Here is a 15,919-nt window from a genome sequence, read left to right as displayed (position 1 = left end):
GCCAGAATCACTGTGGCTCTAGTGTGGAAGGCCAGCCTTGATCAAAAGCAGCTCACAGACTGTGCACATATCCTGAGTACAAGGACTGGGAATGGGAACAAACAGACATACACAACAATCTGTGAAACCATCCAGCTAAATGAGGTCACCCTCTTGTATCCAACTGAATTGGACATTGTTCCCTGAGAAAAGGGCTGGGGGAGCTGCTATTTCTTGACTCTGCCCATGCTGCTTGGATCACAGGATTCTGGCCACACCCCCATTCTTTCATAGTTCTTTCTGACCAATGAGATACAAGAATGGTGGTCACGCCCACATTCCATGCTGCCTGGTAGCACCAGGATTCCTTCTGTTAGTTTACACCACTACCAGCAATTAAGGAAGGTAGAGATGGCTGAGTGGTGAGGAAGAGACTCCAGGCAACTTTGGAATATAGAAGGAAATTGAGATGCCTGCCCTCACCCTGGCTTCTTTCCCTCCTTCCCAAGGTGCGGAATTTCAAACATCAGGCAATGGCACCTTGCCAGGCCGCATAGAGCCCCAACCTGCTCCCTGGCCCAGGTTCTTTGCTCTGAGGCCATGTGTCTGCAATGCCACTGCCATCACTGCTCGCTCGACCTGGAGCATCCTAAAGCAAATTCTCCCAGCAGCACAGGTGAGTGGCTGCCCCCAAACCACCCCTACCCCGGGTCAGACACCCCTCTGAGGGCCCCATGACCCACGACTTGTGTCCTCTCACTGGCTCTGAGGAGCCACCTTTCTGTCTTTGGAATTTCTGAAACAGAGCCTCAATATAAGCTCTTGCTGGGCTATTCGAGGTCTTCCTATCTGTGACATGTATCCTTCACCAGCCCTGGTCCTCTGGAGTTGGGATGGTAGACATGTAACAACATGTGCAGTCATTAATTTAGAAGGATTATCGCAAACTTTTAGTCCACAGCAGCTGATTCTTTTTCTTCATATTTTTTATAGTGAAAATACTGTACAGAGGGGTTAAAATTACATGGGCAAGATAATGAGTACATATCTTATCAAGCATTGTAGCCTCCTCCTTTTATTCCCCTTCCCATCCCATCCTCTCCCCATCAGCCTACCCGACCCTCCACCTCCCGCTAACAAAGTTGTAAAGTTCATTTTAGACATAGGACTTGTACGTCTCATTGTTGCAATGGGTCCACCTGTAATCCCTATTTAAATGATTTTCTTTCCCTTCCCCTCCATAAATTATAACAACATAAAATATAGTGAAAGCAGGGATTATATCATGGGGGAGGGACATAAAAAGCAACAAAGAATTAAACTTATAAATGTACTAGAAAAAATGGAATGAAAGTAAAATTTTTGAATACATACCTTAGAGTTCATTTCCCTAACACCAACTTATCTGACCTTTTCTGCTTGAGTCAGACATGGCATCTAGCTCTATTCCTTATAAATTTTTCATTTTATTTATATGTCACTTAATATATACATACATGTGTGTGTAATATATATATCAACTGTATCTGTCCAGTTAATTGTATGGTTATGTATGGTTAGGTAATTTCATCATGTCAAGTTCATGGACTTCCATAAACCTTAACATCCCTGCAACACCACTGCACATGCAATCTTAAGTGTTCACCATTGTGAGTTAGACTCGTGTTTTACCAAAGCTTTATATATAGGGTGTCATTTTTTTCATTTAGTCTTCACACAAAATGTGTGTGCTCCTAGAAATGATGGTATTAATAACTACAATAATGTAGTGTAAATCTTTACATTGAACGCATGCTCAGTATGAGTTGTTCTTTTTTTCCTTTTCTTATTTTATCTTTAGTAAGTTGATTTGAGTTTTGATGTTGTGTTTGCCAGACAAGTATTCCACCACTGGAGTCACTCCACCAATCCTTTCTTGTTTAATTTACTTTACTCATAGAGTAGCAATTTTTACACCAAGCCCCAAAATCAGGGATCATGATTGCATTCCAATATACCCACCTAGTAGGTTGATATGGCTGATACTTTCCTTCCTAGACTGATTTAGAACTGTGATCCTCTCAAATTCTACCACTTTAGTTAATTGTGTAAGCTCCAGTTCTCCATACTTCTAGAAGATAGGACAGACATAAATGATTACAGGTAATTTGAGCGAATCATTGGCTAATATAGGTGATTTGATATTAAAGTTTAGGGTAAGTTTGAAAGTATAATCACAGTAGTCAGATATTTTGCTAAGTAATTTTGTTTCACATTAATAACACATCTTGACCAGAATTAAGGACTTACTTTTATGTCTGTCAACTTGTATGTCATTTGGTAAAATAAACTTCACGTCTTCCATGTGGGATAAAGAACTTTGAATGGTCTGATGTGCTGGTTCACATCTATAATCATGGTTAGCAATCAGAAATAAATAGATCACAATTTGAACATAGTCTAACCAAAAATTCTAGAAGTCCCAATCACAACAAACTAGTGGATCATGTTGAATCATGCCATTAATCTCAGAACCACAAGAGGCTAAGCCTCTGCCTAGTACTTGTGTCACTTGGGTAACTGGGACACTTGTAGGCAGTAACCTCTACTGATGCAGAAACTGGGCTGAGTTTTAGCAAGATGAGGGAGGAGTCTGCCCCACCTTCCTAGGGTCGACCTCACAGAAGGCAGTGAGCATGCTTGCTTTCCTCCTACAAATGGCTTAAGATGCTATGCTGCTGAGTGTTCATTATTTGATTCCAGTGACCTGTGGTAGAGGTGTAAGGAAACATTAAATAAATTTCACATATGCCAATTAAGCTGCTCTCCCAGCCTGTGAGTTCAACTCAGCAAGTGTTCATTATTTGAGAGTTGAGAATACTGAAGTAGGGAAGAGAGGGAGGGTGAGTGAAAGAGGGGAGAGATAGAGAGAGAGAGCTGGGCACTGGTGGCTCACACCTGTAGTCCTAGCTACTCAGAAGGCTGAGATCTGAGGATTGCGATTCAAAGCCAGCCTGGGCAGGAAAGTTCGTGAAACCCTTATCTCCAATAAACCACGCAAAAACCAGAAGTGGCGCTGTGGCTAAAGCAGTAGAGAGCTCACCTTGAGCTCAAGAGCTGAGGGACAGTGCCCAAGCCCACAGTTCAAACCCCATGACCGACCAAAAAAATAAAAGTGAGAGAGGGGAAGGGAGAAAAGAAAGGAAGGAAGGAAGGAAGGAAGGAAGAAAGAAAGAAAGAAAGAAAGAAAGAAAGAAAGAAAGAAAGAAAGAAAGAAAGAAAGAAAGAAAGAAAGAAAGAAAGAAAGAAAGAAAGAAAATGATTGAGAATGAATTGTTTGGAGTCAGGAGTCATATGTCAGAGGTACTACCTGTATTTGGTGTTAGGTCTGCCCCAGGCCATGCAGACCCTATTCAGACACCTTCACACTTCTTGGCTAAGTTTCAACCCTTCATGTGTTGCCTAGTATCTGGCACACCTGGAGTTAGCCACCTCCCCATCCTGTTAAGTCACAACCTGGTCAGCCTCTGGTCACACTTTCCATCTGACCAGAGGTGAGTTCCAGAACTTGAAGTCACATCCAGATCCAGTGTCGCCAGAGTTTCCCTCAAACTGCCACACCTCATCTGGTCCTTTACATAGATACATACTTCTCCCAGGTTGGGTCCCCCATTTTTTTACATGGCTTTCCACCATATATGGCATTGGCAGCAGTTCAGTAAATAAACTACTTTACCTGAATGAATACCGTGTGGTGTTCTCTTCATTGGGTACCGAATGAAACTCACCTAATTAATATACTGTACACTTCAGAGTTTCTAGTTATGAATCCATGTTATTTTTGTGACACATGTGAGATAAGTATCTACAAACCATATTTACTAACTCATCATTTAACAGTATAGTTCTGCCTAGAATCTTTAATAGCAGCTTAATTAACCATAAAGTCTATTTTGTATGCTTTGCTTTGCTTTGTTTTGCTTAAATCAATAGAAGAGTTGGTGAGACAATCTGTGTGAAACCTCATGGTCTGTGTTGGAGGGGCAGAATGATGCAGGCTCCGGCCTCAGGATTATCTGAGGACTGTATTTGTGTATGTGGAAAGCTCTTGGCATGCCAAGTTAGAGAGGGAATATGTTCTCTCTCCCTATCTCAAAGCTCCTGTCAGATTCCTGGGAGCTGAGGAAGTAGCTCTTCTGCTTACATAAGCATAGAGGAACAGCTAGTCAAGCATTTTCCTGAGTACAGGGAAGTGGTTTGAACTTGCTCTAAAATAGTTTAGATAAAAATATACAAAGACATTGTCTCATAGTTTAAGCAAAATTGTATCTGTTGAAATTCTTTGTGTGAATATTTCCTGACTAAATCTTGGCAAATATAATACTTGCTTGTCTTTAAATACCCACTAGCAATAAAGCACAGCATGCAGTGGCAATTGCTGTTTGCACTCTGTATCCCCTGTATCCTGGTGATTTTGTGACCCTTACCCAGGGACCCCAATGCCTTAGACGTTGCCAACTGGCACCCAAACAGGGACCCTGAAGTGTTGAATTCAGGAAGGTATATACAGGTAAGTACTTTTTTAATTACAGGGTGATGGGACAAGTTAAGTCTACTCCGTACTTACATATGCTAAAACATTTACTTGCTGCTTATGGTATAACTATTTCTTCTTTTGACATAGAAATGTGTATTAATGTAGTTAGGGAATGGAATCCTTGGTTCCCCGTTGAAGGGACATTAGATGTTGATAATTGGAAATGAGTAAAATATAATGTAGAAAGAGCTGTTTGAGAAGGGGAAAGGATTCCCGTTAGATTTTGGTCCATTTGGGCTATTTTACATACCCTTTTTAAAGCTTTAAATGAGAAAAGAGGCCACCCCTTCTATTGTAGATTTACAATTGGACTCTGAGGTTAAGGACGTAATAGATAAGGATGCATCACAATTAACAGAAAAAACAAGAAGTAAAGAAGCCTGAAAAAGAACAATCTGAAAGCGTAAATAGAATGTCTGAGCAAATGGAATTGATTTTATCAAGATTACAACATATGGAGTTAGAAATTAGCAGAGTGAAAGAGAATCTGAGAAAGTGAAAGTAAAACAGCCTTCTGCTCCTCTGCTTGCCGAAGCAATTTTTACCGTGTCACTCCCTCACAAAACAGAAGGCTTAGACAGTGAGTTTGATGATGAAATGCATATTTTTTCTTATCCTGTAATTTGATCAGCCCCTATGAATGATTTAGCTCAACCAGTCAAATATGAAGGTGTTGTTGTCAATGATATTGGTAAACTTAAGAAGGCAGTGACGTTGTATGGTCCTCAGTCTCATTATGGTAAGGAATTGTTTAATGGGCTTGCCCGACATTACAATAATTTTGCTCTCGAGGATTGAAAGTTGCTTTGTAGAGCCTAATTAAGGATCCTGAATACCTACAATGGCAAATGTGGTTTACTGAGTTATGTACAGAAAGGACTAGACAAAATGCACAGAGCAATAATCCGCGCCTATAGGTCATAACCTTTCCCATGTTGAGTAGAACAGAAAAATATGCAGTTGCTAATATGCAAGTGAACTCTCCTGAAGAGATCCATGAGTAGTTACGAGACATAGGTATTGAGGCATGGGAGAGGATTCGGCTGGTAGGAGAGCATTATGGCTCCTGGACAAAAGTAATTCAAAAACTTAATAAACCCTATGTTGAATTTTTATCATGATTGAAACTGACCTTGGAACTTACTGTTGTGGGAGAGGCTGCACAGCAACAACTACTGGGCATGTTGGCTTGTGAGAATGTTAATGAGGACTGTAGATGAGCCCTATTGCCTATTAAAGAATCTGGGGATGTAAATACATATTTAAGGGCGTGTAAAGACATTACATCTGAATCCCGGCTTATGCAGTTGTTTGTGCTGAAACTATGCCCACTACCTTGCATGCTTTACAAACCAAACCCGCTAATCTAAAATGTTTTGGATGTGGTCAAATGGGACATATAAAGAAGAATTGTAAAAACGCTACTGATGTTAACAAGAGAGGAACAGGAATTTGCCCTAAATGTAAAAAAGGAAAGCACTAGGCAAGAGTGTGTAGATCAAAAATAGACAATAAAGGAAAACTATAAAAATACTTATCCTATGCAGGGAACCTCTCCGTCAGGCCAGCCCCGGGGCCCAGGATTAATAACAAAGGCTAGCCAACCATTTTTCTTCCTCGTCCATGCCACAGCCCACAGCACCGCAATGGACATGCCTATTCATTCATCTACTGAGAGGCATATTGGTTTAAAACATGCTTGCATGTAAGTAACAATTATGGTCATTCAAAAATGACAGATGTCCCCTCCCCAGACATACTGAAATCATGATTTCTAAGTAAGATAGGATTTTATGGTGGTACAAGTGTTGAGATATATGTATGAGTCTAATGTGTATCTTGCACTGAATTAGTCAAGAAGATATCCAATATCATATGGGATAAAAAATGGTAGTGAAAAGATATTCCCTTGAGAAAGATATAGGAGGCTGCGAGAAGTATGGAGAAATTCATATAATTTTGAACGATTTAAAAATGCAAGCTCAAGTATGTCTCATTAAGTGGAAGGGCAAAAGAAGGGGAAGAGAAGAAAATAACTGAAAGCAGATCATTGTCCCAACTTAGAGTACAATATAACATCCAAGTTAAAGAGACACCAATATAATATGTCCCACTTAATTTAGATACATGCAAAATATTTACTTGGCTTTTTACCACTTTAATGCTCCAAAATATATGAAGACTTCTAAGAAACTTTATGTGATTGTCGTTACATCAACCTGAACAATAATTGTGATGAGTCCTCTTTTTCTCAGTATGCTCTTGGAAAATACTCCCTAAATTAATGATGTTGTGACTGATTAGAGAGTCAGTGTAACGAGTTTGTACTTGTATGATAATCCCAGAATAGTTTAATGCAGTTTTTTTCTCAAGATATCCAAGTATATTCTCTGACGCTATACTTTGAACACACCCTCACACCTGAGCACATTATTTGAAATTGCACATCAGCATTTCCTTGGCACATTCTACTTTGTACCTTTGTCTTTTTGCATGTTCCTTTTGATTTCACAGTTGCTCTATTTCCATTTCTTCTGTGCAAACTGCTAAAAACATTGTTCAAATACCACTTCTTGTTTGCAAACACCCAGTCTATGTATGAAGGTACTTTGTCCATGTTAACCAATAGGGTAGTACTCACTCTCTGAGGAGAAAAGTTCCACAGTATAACTCTATGCCCACATTAGAGGGTGTAGAATTTAAGGCATTTTGAGACAAACAGTGATATCTGAATTGAAAGGCTCCTTAGGGATATTTTCTTGGAGCTCATTAGTTTACCCAGGAGAAATAAAAATATCCACACACTTTGGAGCTAATTAGTAAGTAACTGAATTAACATTAGATCCTAGATGTTGTGTTATTACAAGTCACCATTGTATTATTGTTACATCAGAATCCTTCCCTAAATGCATATGTGTATCAGAAAATAAAAGAAAGGTAGTAAAACAAAATGTCTTATCTTTTTAGGCATTTAGTCGTTGTGGTGAGGGTAATGTCTGAACTCTTCCATTCAATAAAAGCTTGAAGTTTATAAGAGCACTTCCTACATATAAGAATTTGTGGCAGGTTCATTGAGAGGGTTATTTCAGCATGGAGATATCCCTAACAAGAATTATATTTAAATAGAGTATATGACAGTTATGACATATCAATGGCTATTGAGGCATTTTCTATTCTAAAGAAGAATCAATTTGCAGAGTGTTCAGTAACATCAGTAAAACTGAATGTTCAAACTTTACTTGGTGGTATTGTCCTATGTTTATAATGAATAGTCTGAAAAGATAACCAAACATAGCTAACAATATTTCAATAAAATTCCAAACTGATGTAGATACATGGATCACTCATTGGAACTGTAGGGCAAATTAGGCTTGTCTGTGCTATAGTTCAACCATAATCTCCTGGTTAAACAGTCTTCAAAAATATTCACAGAATATATCTAAGTAAAGTTCATGACAGTTACATCTGTATAATACTTCTAAGGTCAGGATAAAAGCATTTGTTCCTAACATTTAAAATCAACAGGATTTGTTGAATTCATGGATCTGGAATTTTATGGCTTCACATTCATATCACAAAATTTCATCAATATGACTTACATCTCTACCAGTTCACCAAAACACTGTTCTTATTGAACTTGTCTATCAGGCTAGGAAGTTGGCTCAGTGGTAGAGTACTTCCCTTGCATGCCTAAGGCCCTGGGTTCGATTTCTCAGCACCACATAAGCAAAAAAGAAAAAACCGGTAGTGGCGCTGTGACTCAAGTGTTAGATCACTAGCCTTGAGCTGAAGAGCTGAGGAACAGTGCCCAGGCCCAGAGTTCAGGTCCCATGACCGGACCCCCTGCCCTAAAAAAAAAAAAACAAAAAAAAACTTGTCTATGTCCTTTTAGTTTTCAAATCCAAATAGCATATTTCCTTCAATGTCTCTGTAACAGTTTTGACCTTTTCTTCCTGCAAATTCTTTCCTTTCTTCACTTCTGTAAATCTGTTTTTATTACTTTCTTGTTTCCTTATCTCTTTCTTCCAATCTTGTCCACACTGGTGCTCACAATGCTACACTTATGTCATAACTTTTCTTTTCCTCTTCCTTTTAATAATGTCCCCAATTTTATCATTCTTTTTCATATTCATGGTCATGGATATTTTGATGATATCTAAACAGACCTATCTTTGCATCTGTTTAATATAAACTTTAGAATTATCAGAGAGTTTTTTCCCCTAAATCCATCATTTTCACCTGTAATCCTTATCGCCAAGAATATCACTAACACATTTGCCTGGTCATAGATGTAGAACCCTTTAGATTTCTTCTTACCCTTCTACTCCACCCATTATATAAGATGAACGATCAAGATTTTCTTAGTTTCTGTTACTAATTTGATTTCTTTCTTTTTTTTTTTGGTTGGTCATGGAGCTGGAACTCTGGGCCTGTGTGCTGTCCCTGTGCTCTTCAGCTAAAGGAGAGCACTCTACCTCTTGAGCTACAGCATTATTTTCGAGTTTTCTAGTGGTTTTCATTGGAGATCAGAGTCTCATGGACTTTTCTGCCCTGGCGGGCTTTGAACCGTGATCCTCAGATCTCAGCCTCCTGAGTAGATAGGATTACAGACATGAGCCACTGGCGCCCAGCACTAATATGATTTCTATGTACTCCTTTTTATGCCCCTGACACAAGTCTGTTTCATGTACTCATCACTGGTCACCTAGTCTTAAACAGCTATTTACAAAGTATGTTTTTTCCCCATTGTCTTTACATATTGGTCCTCTCCATCAACAAATTACTGCTCCTTGTAAGTATGCAGAGGGAAGAGCTCAGACACAAATTCTAGTATCATTATTTACTCACTACATTGACTGTTGGCCTTACATTTCTCATCTATAAATGGATGTAATCTACCAGAAATATTGAAGAATATATTTGCTTACTCCTAGAGCAAGAAAAAGGAAAAGTGACGAGTCCTTACATTTTCCACCCTAGTTTAAAAATAAGGAAAGAGTCAAATTCAGTTTGTTGGTATAAAGTCACAAATTGTTTCATGCAGAAATAAAAATATATTTTACCTCCTGGCTCTAAGGGCTGTGTCCTTTGAAGGCAACTACAGATATGTAAGTGGTATTATGTAAATTGGGTCATGTGTCTACAGTTGCATTGAAGAACATACTCAACATATCACTGGAAAACATTCGTTATTGAATAGTATCTAGATGAGAATGTTACTTGAACTAATCACACTAGGTTGAAAACTAATCTTAGTCCATCAAAATTTTCTTATTGCTGTATGTGTTGCCAAGTGTTCTTCATAAATTTATACATAGATTTTCTTCAGTGAACTGGAAAGAAACTAAAACTGAATAAGGATTTCTGCCTAATGAGTGAAGCATGCTTGAGGTATGTGTTGTTACCTTCTAAGGATATATAACTAAGCAACTGGCTATGTGGGTGGTGAAAGGGTTTCTCCTAAGTTCCCAAGGCTAGAAAAAACAAGAACATTTGATAACAAAGCACTCAGATTATTATATTTTATCTATGTGGGATAATAAACATGTGGAAATAAACGATTTTATTTATAAGCAAACAATACCAACAAGAAGAGTGAATAGACATTAGAGAGACTGCAAAAATCACATATGGATTTACTGTCTCACCTGATTATGTGATTGTATTTCTTGATATTGAAACTCTCCTCTTGTTATTCTTATTGTATGTAATCCAACTCTGTTTATTATTATGTATTCAATGTGGGAAATCTAGCTTCAAAGATGTCTAAAAATTTTTCCTTTTCAATCATAACATTGTCATTATCAGGGTCACTCTGGTCACCATCATCTTCAACAAAATTATTATTAGCATAATAAGTGCTAATTATTGAAAGCCTGGTATGTGTCTATGATTTTGTATTATTTGTATTTTGATTAATAATTTTAATATTACCACTGTGCATGCATTCATGTTAAAATTTTGAATAAATAAAGAAATAAAAAAACTAAGCCATATCAGGTAGCTTGACTATGTGCTTATAACAAATTATTGAACCGATTTTGAAGTATTGCACATTCCTAACCAGTATGAATTAACTTCCTCTCTCCCTGTCATTACACACAAATATTTAAGGGTTTGAACACAACTTTTTCAAGTAATATACTATAAATATTACTACAAGATCATGTGTATATCTAAAATTACCTTGAAAATAATATATTCTACTTTCTATTGAAATATTAGTCACTTTACTCTAGAAAAATTTTGGAAAAATAGACTATATATCTTTGACATGAAAAGGGTAAAAAATAGTAGCATAAAAGTTTTTGAGGGAGCCTATATATTCAGAAATATGTGTGTGTTTGTGTGTGTGTGTGTGTGTGTGTGTATGTGTGTGTGTGTATAAATGTTATGTGTGGAAATTTATACATTTTTAGAGGGAATTTGTCATCATACATATGTATATATATATATATATATATATATTTATGTATAGAATTGTGTGCATTAGAGTGAAACAAACATCTTCAAACATAATTAAAATTAAAAAAATCATCAAACCAAGTGCCAGTAACTCACACCTATAATTCTAGCTCCTCTGGCTGCTGAGATCTAGCAGCTGTTTTCACATCTAGCCCCGACAGAAAAGTTCATGTTAGATTCTTGTCTCCAATTAACCACTCAAAAACAGCAATTAGCCCTTTGCTTCAAGTACTACAGTGCTGGCCATGAGCACAAAAAGGCTTAGGGACAATGTCCAGGCCTTACAAACAACAACAACAACAACATGAATCACATTAATTTCACAAAAGTATTTTTAACTGCTGTGAACATTTCTTAGAAACATGAATATATTATCTGACCTTTTCTGCTTGACTCATACATATACTAGATATTGCAAATAAGGGAAACAATGGGACCCATGTTACTTTGGGAGTGGCTTACTTCACTTATTATAATTTTTCTAAGCCTTTCCATTTCCTAATAAATGGGGGAATGTCATTCTTTCTGATGGAGGCTTAGAATTCCATTGTGTATATATACCACATTTTCTTGATCCATTCATCTACTGAGGGGTATCTGGGTTTGTTCCATATCTTAGCTATGGTAAATAATGCTGCAATAAACATAGTTGTGCTGGTAGATTTAGTGTGATGCAAGGAAAATGAACCCTTAGATATGTATTTAAATGTTTTTTTTTTCTTTCATGCATTTGTTTCTAACGCATTTATTAGATTATTTCTTTGTTGCTTTATATGTCCCTCCCCCACAGTATAACCCCTGCTTTCACTATATTTGATGTCGGTATAAATTGTGGAGGAGATGGGGAAAAACAAGTCGTTTAAGGATCCAGGTGGCCCCTTGGAACAAAGAGAAGTACAAGTTGTCATATGGAAAACGAACTTTACAATTTTGGTGGGGGGGGAGAATTGAGTGGGGGGGGTGAGGGAAGGCTAGGAAGGGATGTGAAGGGTAAACAAAGGAGGAAGCTGCAATGTTTGATAAGAAATGTACTCATTATCTTGCCCATGTAATTGTAACCTCTCTGCACAGTATGTTCACAAAAAATAAAAATAAAATAAAAAATTTAAAAAATGAAACATGAATATATGCCCCTGGAAAATGTTAAGTAAAAAGGATAGAATATTTATGTCTATATTAAAGACATGACTATTTAGATTGTTTAAGATATTTAGATAATGATTAGGAATTAAGACTAATGATATGTAGGTAATAATTGGGACTGGTATTTTATTCTGTTTTATGATAGTAATAAAATGACAATTGTAATGATTATATAAAATTACTCTTGATTGGTATTTGAATTATATTAAGGGATAAATATTTTTTGAAGTTTTTTTTTATTGTGAAAATACCGTACCAAGGAGTTGCAATTACAATGGCAAGGTATTGAGTATATTTCTTTTCAAGCATTGTTGCCTCCTCCTTTGTTTCCCCTTCAATCCCTTTCATCTCCCCATACACTGATCCCCACACCCTCCCTCCCCCATTCCCGGGCCAAAGTTGTAAAGTTCGTTTTTTAACATAACAAAAATAACTCAGATTTCACTGTATTTGATGTTAGTATAATTTGTACAGGGGAAGGGAAAAAACTAATCGTTTAAATAGGAATACAGGTGGAACCATTGCAACAATGAAATGTACAAGTCGTTATGCTGAAAAATGAACTTTACAACTTTGGTGGGGGGAGGGGATTAGGTAATGGGGGTAAGGGAAGGGATGGGAAGGGGAAACAAAGGAGGAGGTAACAATGCTTGATAAGAAATGTACTCATTATCTTGTCCATGTAATTGTAAACGATCTGTATGGCATTTTCCAAATAAAAAAATACTTCTCAGTCCCATCTCTCAACATTACAGGACTTAACTTTCCAATTAAGCGACATAGACTGTCTAGTTGGATTAAAAAGCAAAATCCTTCTATCTGCTGCCTTCAGGAGTCACACCTTGCCCATAAAAACAAACATATTTTGAAAGTGAAAGACTGGAACAAAATATACCAAGCAAATGTCCCCCATATACAGGTGGGAGTTGCAATCCTAATATCAGATAAAAAAGGCTTCAAATTAAAATTAGTGAGAAGAGAAAAAGAAGGTCGCTACATATTAATTAAGGGTATGCTCCTTTAGGAGGATATTACAATTCTAAATATCTATTTGCCAAACAACGGAGCACACAAATTTATCCAAGAAACAATACTTCCCTTAAAGCTCACATAGATCCAAAGACATTAATTGTTGGGAACTTTAACACACCACTATCCACAGTACATAGATCAACTCAGCAAACACTCAACAAACTGCAGATCTAAACAACTGCAAGGATTAACTAGATTTAAAAGACATCTAACGAATATTTCACCCAGCAGTATCAGCACATAGAATATTTTCAGCAGCAGCACATAGAATATTTTCAAAAACTGACCACATTTTAGGTCACAAAACAAAAGTCCAAATTCATTGAAATTATGCCTTGCATTCTCTCAGACCACAGGAAATAAAATTAGAATCCAAAGCCAAAACCACCAAAGAAAGTCCTGTAACACATGGATGCTGAGCAACATACTGTTGAATCACGAGTAAGTCGCATAAGAGATTAGAAAGGAAATTCAAGTGTTCATGATCTTCAACAAAACGAACACACAAATTACCAGCTCCTCTGGGACACAGAAAAGGCAGTACTCAGAGGCAAGTTGGAGAGATATGAAGCCAAAAATTTAATGACACATCTGAACCTCCTTGAAAAAGAACAGCAAGATAAATGCCAACGCAGTAGATGGAAAGAAATAATTAAAATTAAATCAGAATTAAATGAATTAGAACCAAAAAAAATGGAATCAACAATACCAAGAGTTGATTCTTTGAAAAAATTAACAAAATTGACAGATCCTTAACAAATCTTATCAGAAAAAGAAAAAAAAACTCACCCAAATAAATAAACTCAGAGATGAGAATGGAAACATCACCAGAGAAACAACCAGGATTCAGAACATTAAAAGGGAATACTTCTCAAAACTATGCTAGTAAGTTTGAGAACTTGACAGAAATCGACCTTTTCATAGCAAATATTGACATGCCGAAACTAAAGCAAGATGAGTTAAACCATTTTAACAGGCACATATCAAACATTGAGATAGAAACAGCAATAAGAGAAGTCCCATCTAAAAAAAGCCCAAGACCAGAAAGATTTACATCAGAATTCTACAAGGCCTTCAAAGCAGAGCTCACACCAATACTATTCCAACTCTTCAATGTAATTGAAAGAGAACGTGCACTACAGAACTTATTCAATGAGGCCATCAAAACCCTCATCCCCCAAACCAGGCAGGGAATCATAAAAAAAGAGAACTTTAAACACATTTCTTTGATGAACATTGATGCAAAACTTCTCAACAAAATTTTGGTCAATCGACTTCAACAATTCATCCAAAAAAGAATACACCACAATCAAACAGGATTGATTTCAGGGATGCAAAGTTGGTTCAATATACACAAATCAATTAATATATTGCAACAACAAGAAAACGAATAAGAACCACATGGTTATCTCAATTGTTTGAGAAAAAGCATTTGACAACATCCAACAAAGCCTTTATGATGAAGGCTCTGGAAAAATTAGGAATCCAGGGATCATTCCTCAATAGAATAAAGGCTGTATATGACAAACCTACAGCTATCATTATACTTAATGGTGAAAACCTAAAGCCATTTCCTCTTAAATCAAGAAGGGGACAACGGATTGCTGGGTCATAGGGGAGCTCTATGTGGAGCCTTTTCAGGAAATTCCATACTACTTTCCAAAGTTGTTGAAAAAGTTTACACTCCCACCAACATTGCAGTAAGGTTCCCTTCTATCCACATCCCTTCCAGCATTTGTTGTTATTAGAGGTCTTGATTTTAGCCATTCTAACTGGAGTGAGGTGGTATCTCAATGTTGTTTTGAGTTGCATTTTTTCATGGCTAGGGAGGTTGAGCATTTCTTCATGTGTCTATTGGCCATCCTTCTTTCCTCTTCAGAGAAGTTTCTCTTTAAGTCTTTAGCCCACTTACTTATTAGGCAGCTGTTTCTTTGAAGATTTGTTGTTGGGGGATTTATTTTTTATTTTTTGAGTTCCAGGTATATTTTAGATATGAGACCCTTGTCCGTTGTATGGCTAGTGAAGATCATCTCCCAATTCGTGGTCTTTCTATTGATCTTGCTAGCTATGATCTTTGCCATGCAGAAGCTCTGCAATTTCATGCAATTCCATTTATCCAACATTTTTTTGATCTGTTGTGTTTCTGGGTCTCTATTAAGAAAATTACGGCCTGTGCATCATTAACCAAATGTTCACAAACAAGTCCAAAGTTACCATCACGACTATGTTTATTGCAGCATTATTTACTACAGGTAAGATACGGAACCAACCCAGTTGCCTCTCAGTAGATGAATGGATCAAGAAAATGTGGTATATATACACAATGGAATTCTATGCCTCCATCAGAAAGAATGACATTGCCCCATTTGTTAGGAAATGGAAGGGCTTGGAAAAAAAATTATATTAAGTGAGTAAGCCAGGCCCCCACAAAACATAGGTCCCATTGTTTACCTTATTAGCAATATCTGGTGTATGTCTGAGTAAAGCATAAAAGATCAGATAATTTGATGTTAGGGAAATGAATCCTAAGATATGTATTCAAGTGTTTTTTTTTCTTTTATTCGATTATTTCTAACACATTTGCAAGATTATTTCTTGGTTGCTTTGTATGTCCCTCCCCGACAGTATAACCCCTGCTTTCACTGTATTTGATGATGTTATAATTTGTGGAGGGAAGGGGAAAATCAAATAATTTAAATAGGGATACAGGTGGACCCATTGCAT

The 15,919-nt window shown here is 37.0% G+C and overlaps 1 long non-coding RNA gene across 1 annotated transcript; it reads left to right on the top strand.

The window, feature by feature from the left end:
- The first annotated feature begins 344 nt into the window (after positions 1 to 344).
- On the top strand, positions 345 to 11,894 carry LOC138821910 (uncharacterized). The gene is made up of 3 exons (XR_011370261.1): positions 345 to 655; positions 9,874 to 9,946; positions 11,811 to 11,894. It is a non-coding gene; the product is annotated as an uncharacterized lncRNA (long non-coding RNA).
- Positions 11,895 to 15,919: the final 4,025 nt, after the last annotated feature.

Source organism: Dipodomys merriami, unplaced genomic scaffold, assembly GCF_024711535.1.
Source record: "Dipodomys merriami isolate MVZ:Mamm:240054 unplaced genomic scaffold, mDipMer1.0.p SCAF_96, whole genome shotgun sequence".
NCBI lineage: Eukaryota > Metazoa > Chordata > Mammalia > Rodentia > Heteromyidae > Dipodomys > Dipodomys merriami.
This window is presented reverse-complemented; position numbering and strand designations above follow the sequence as displayed.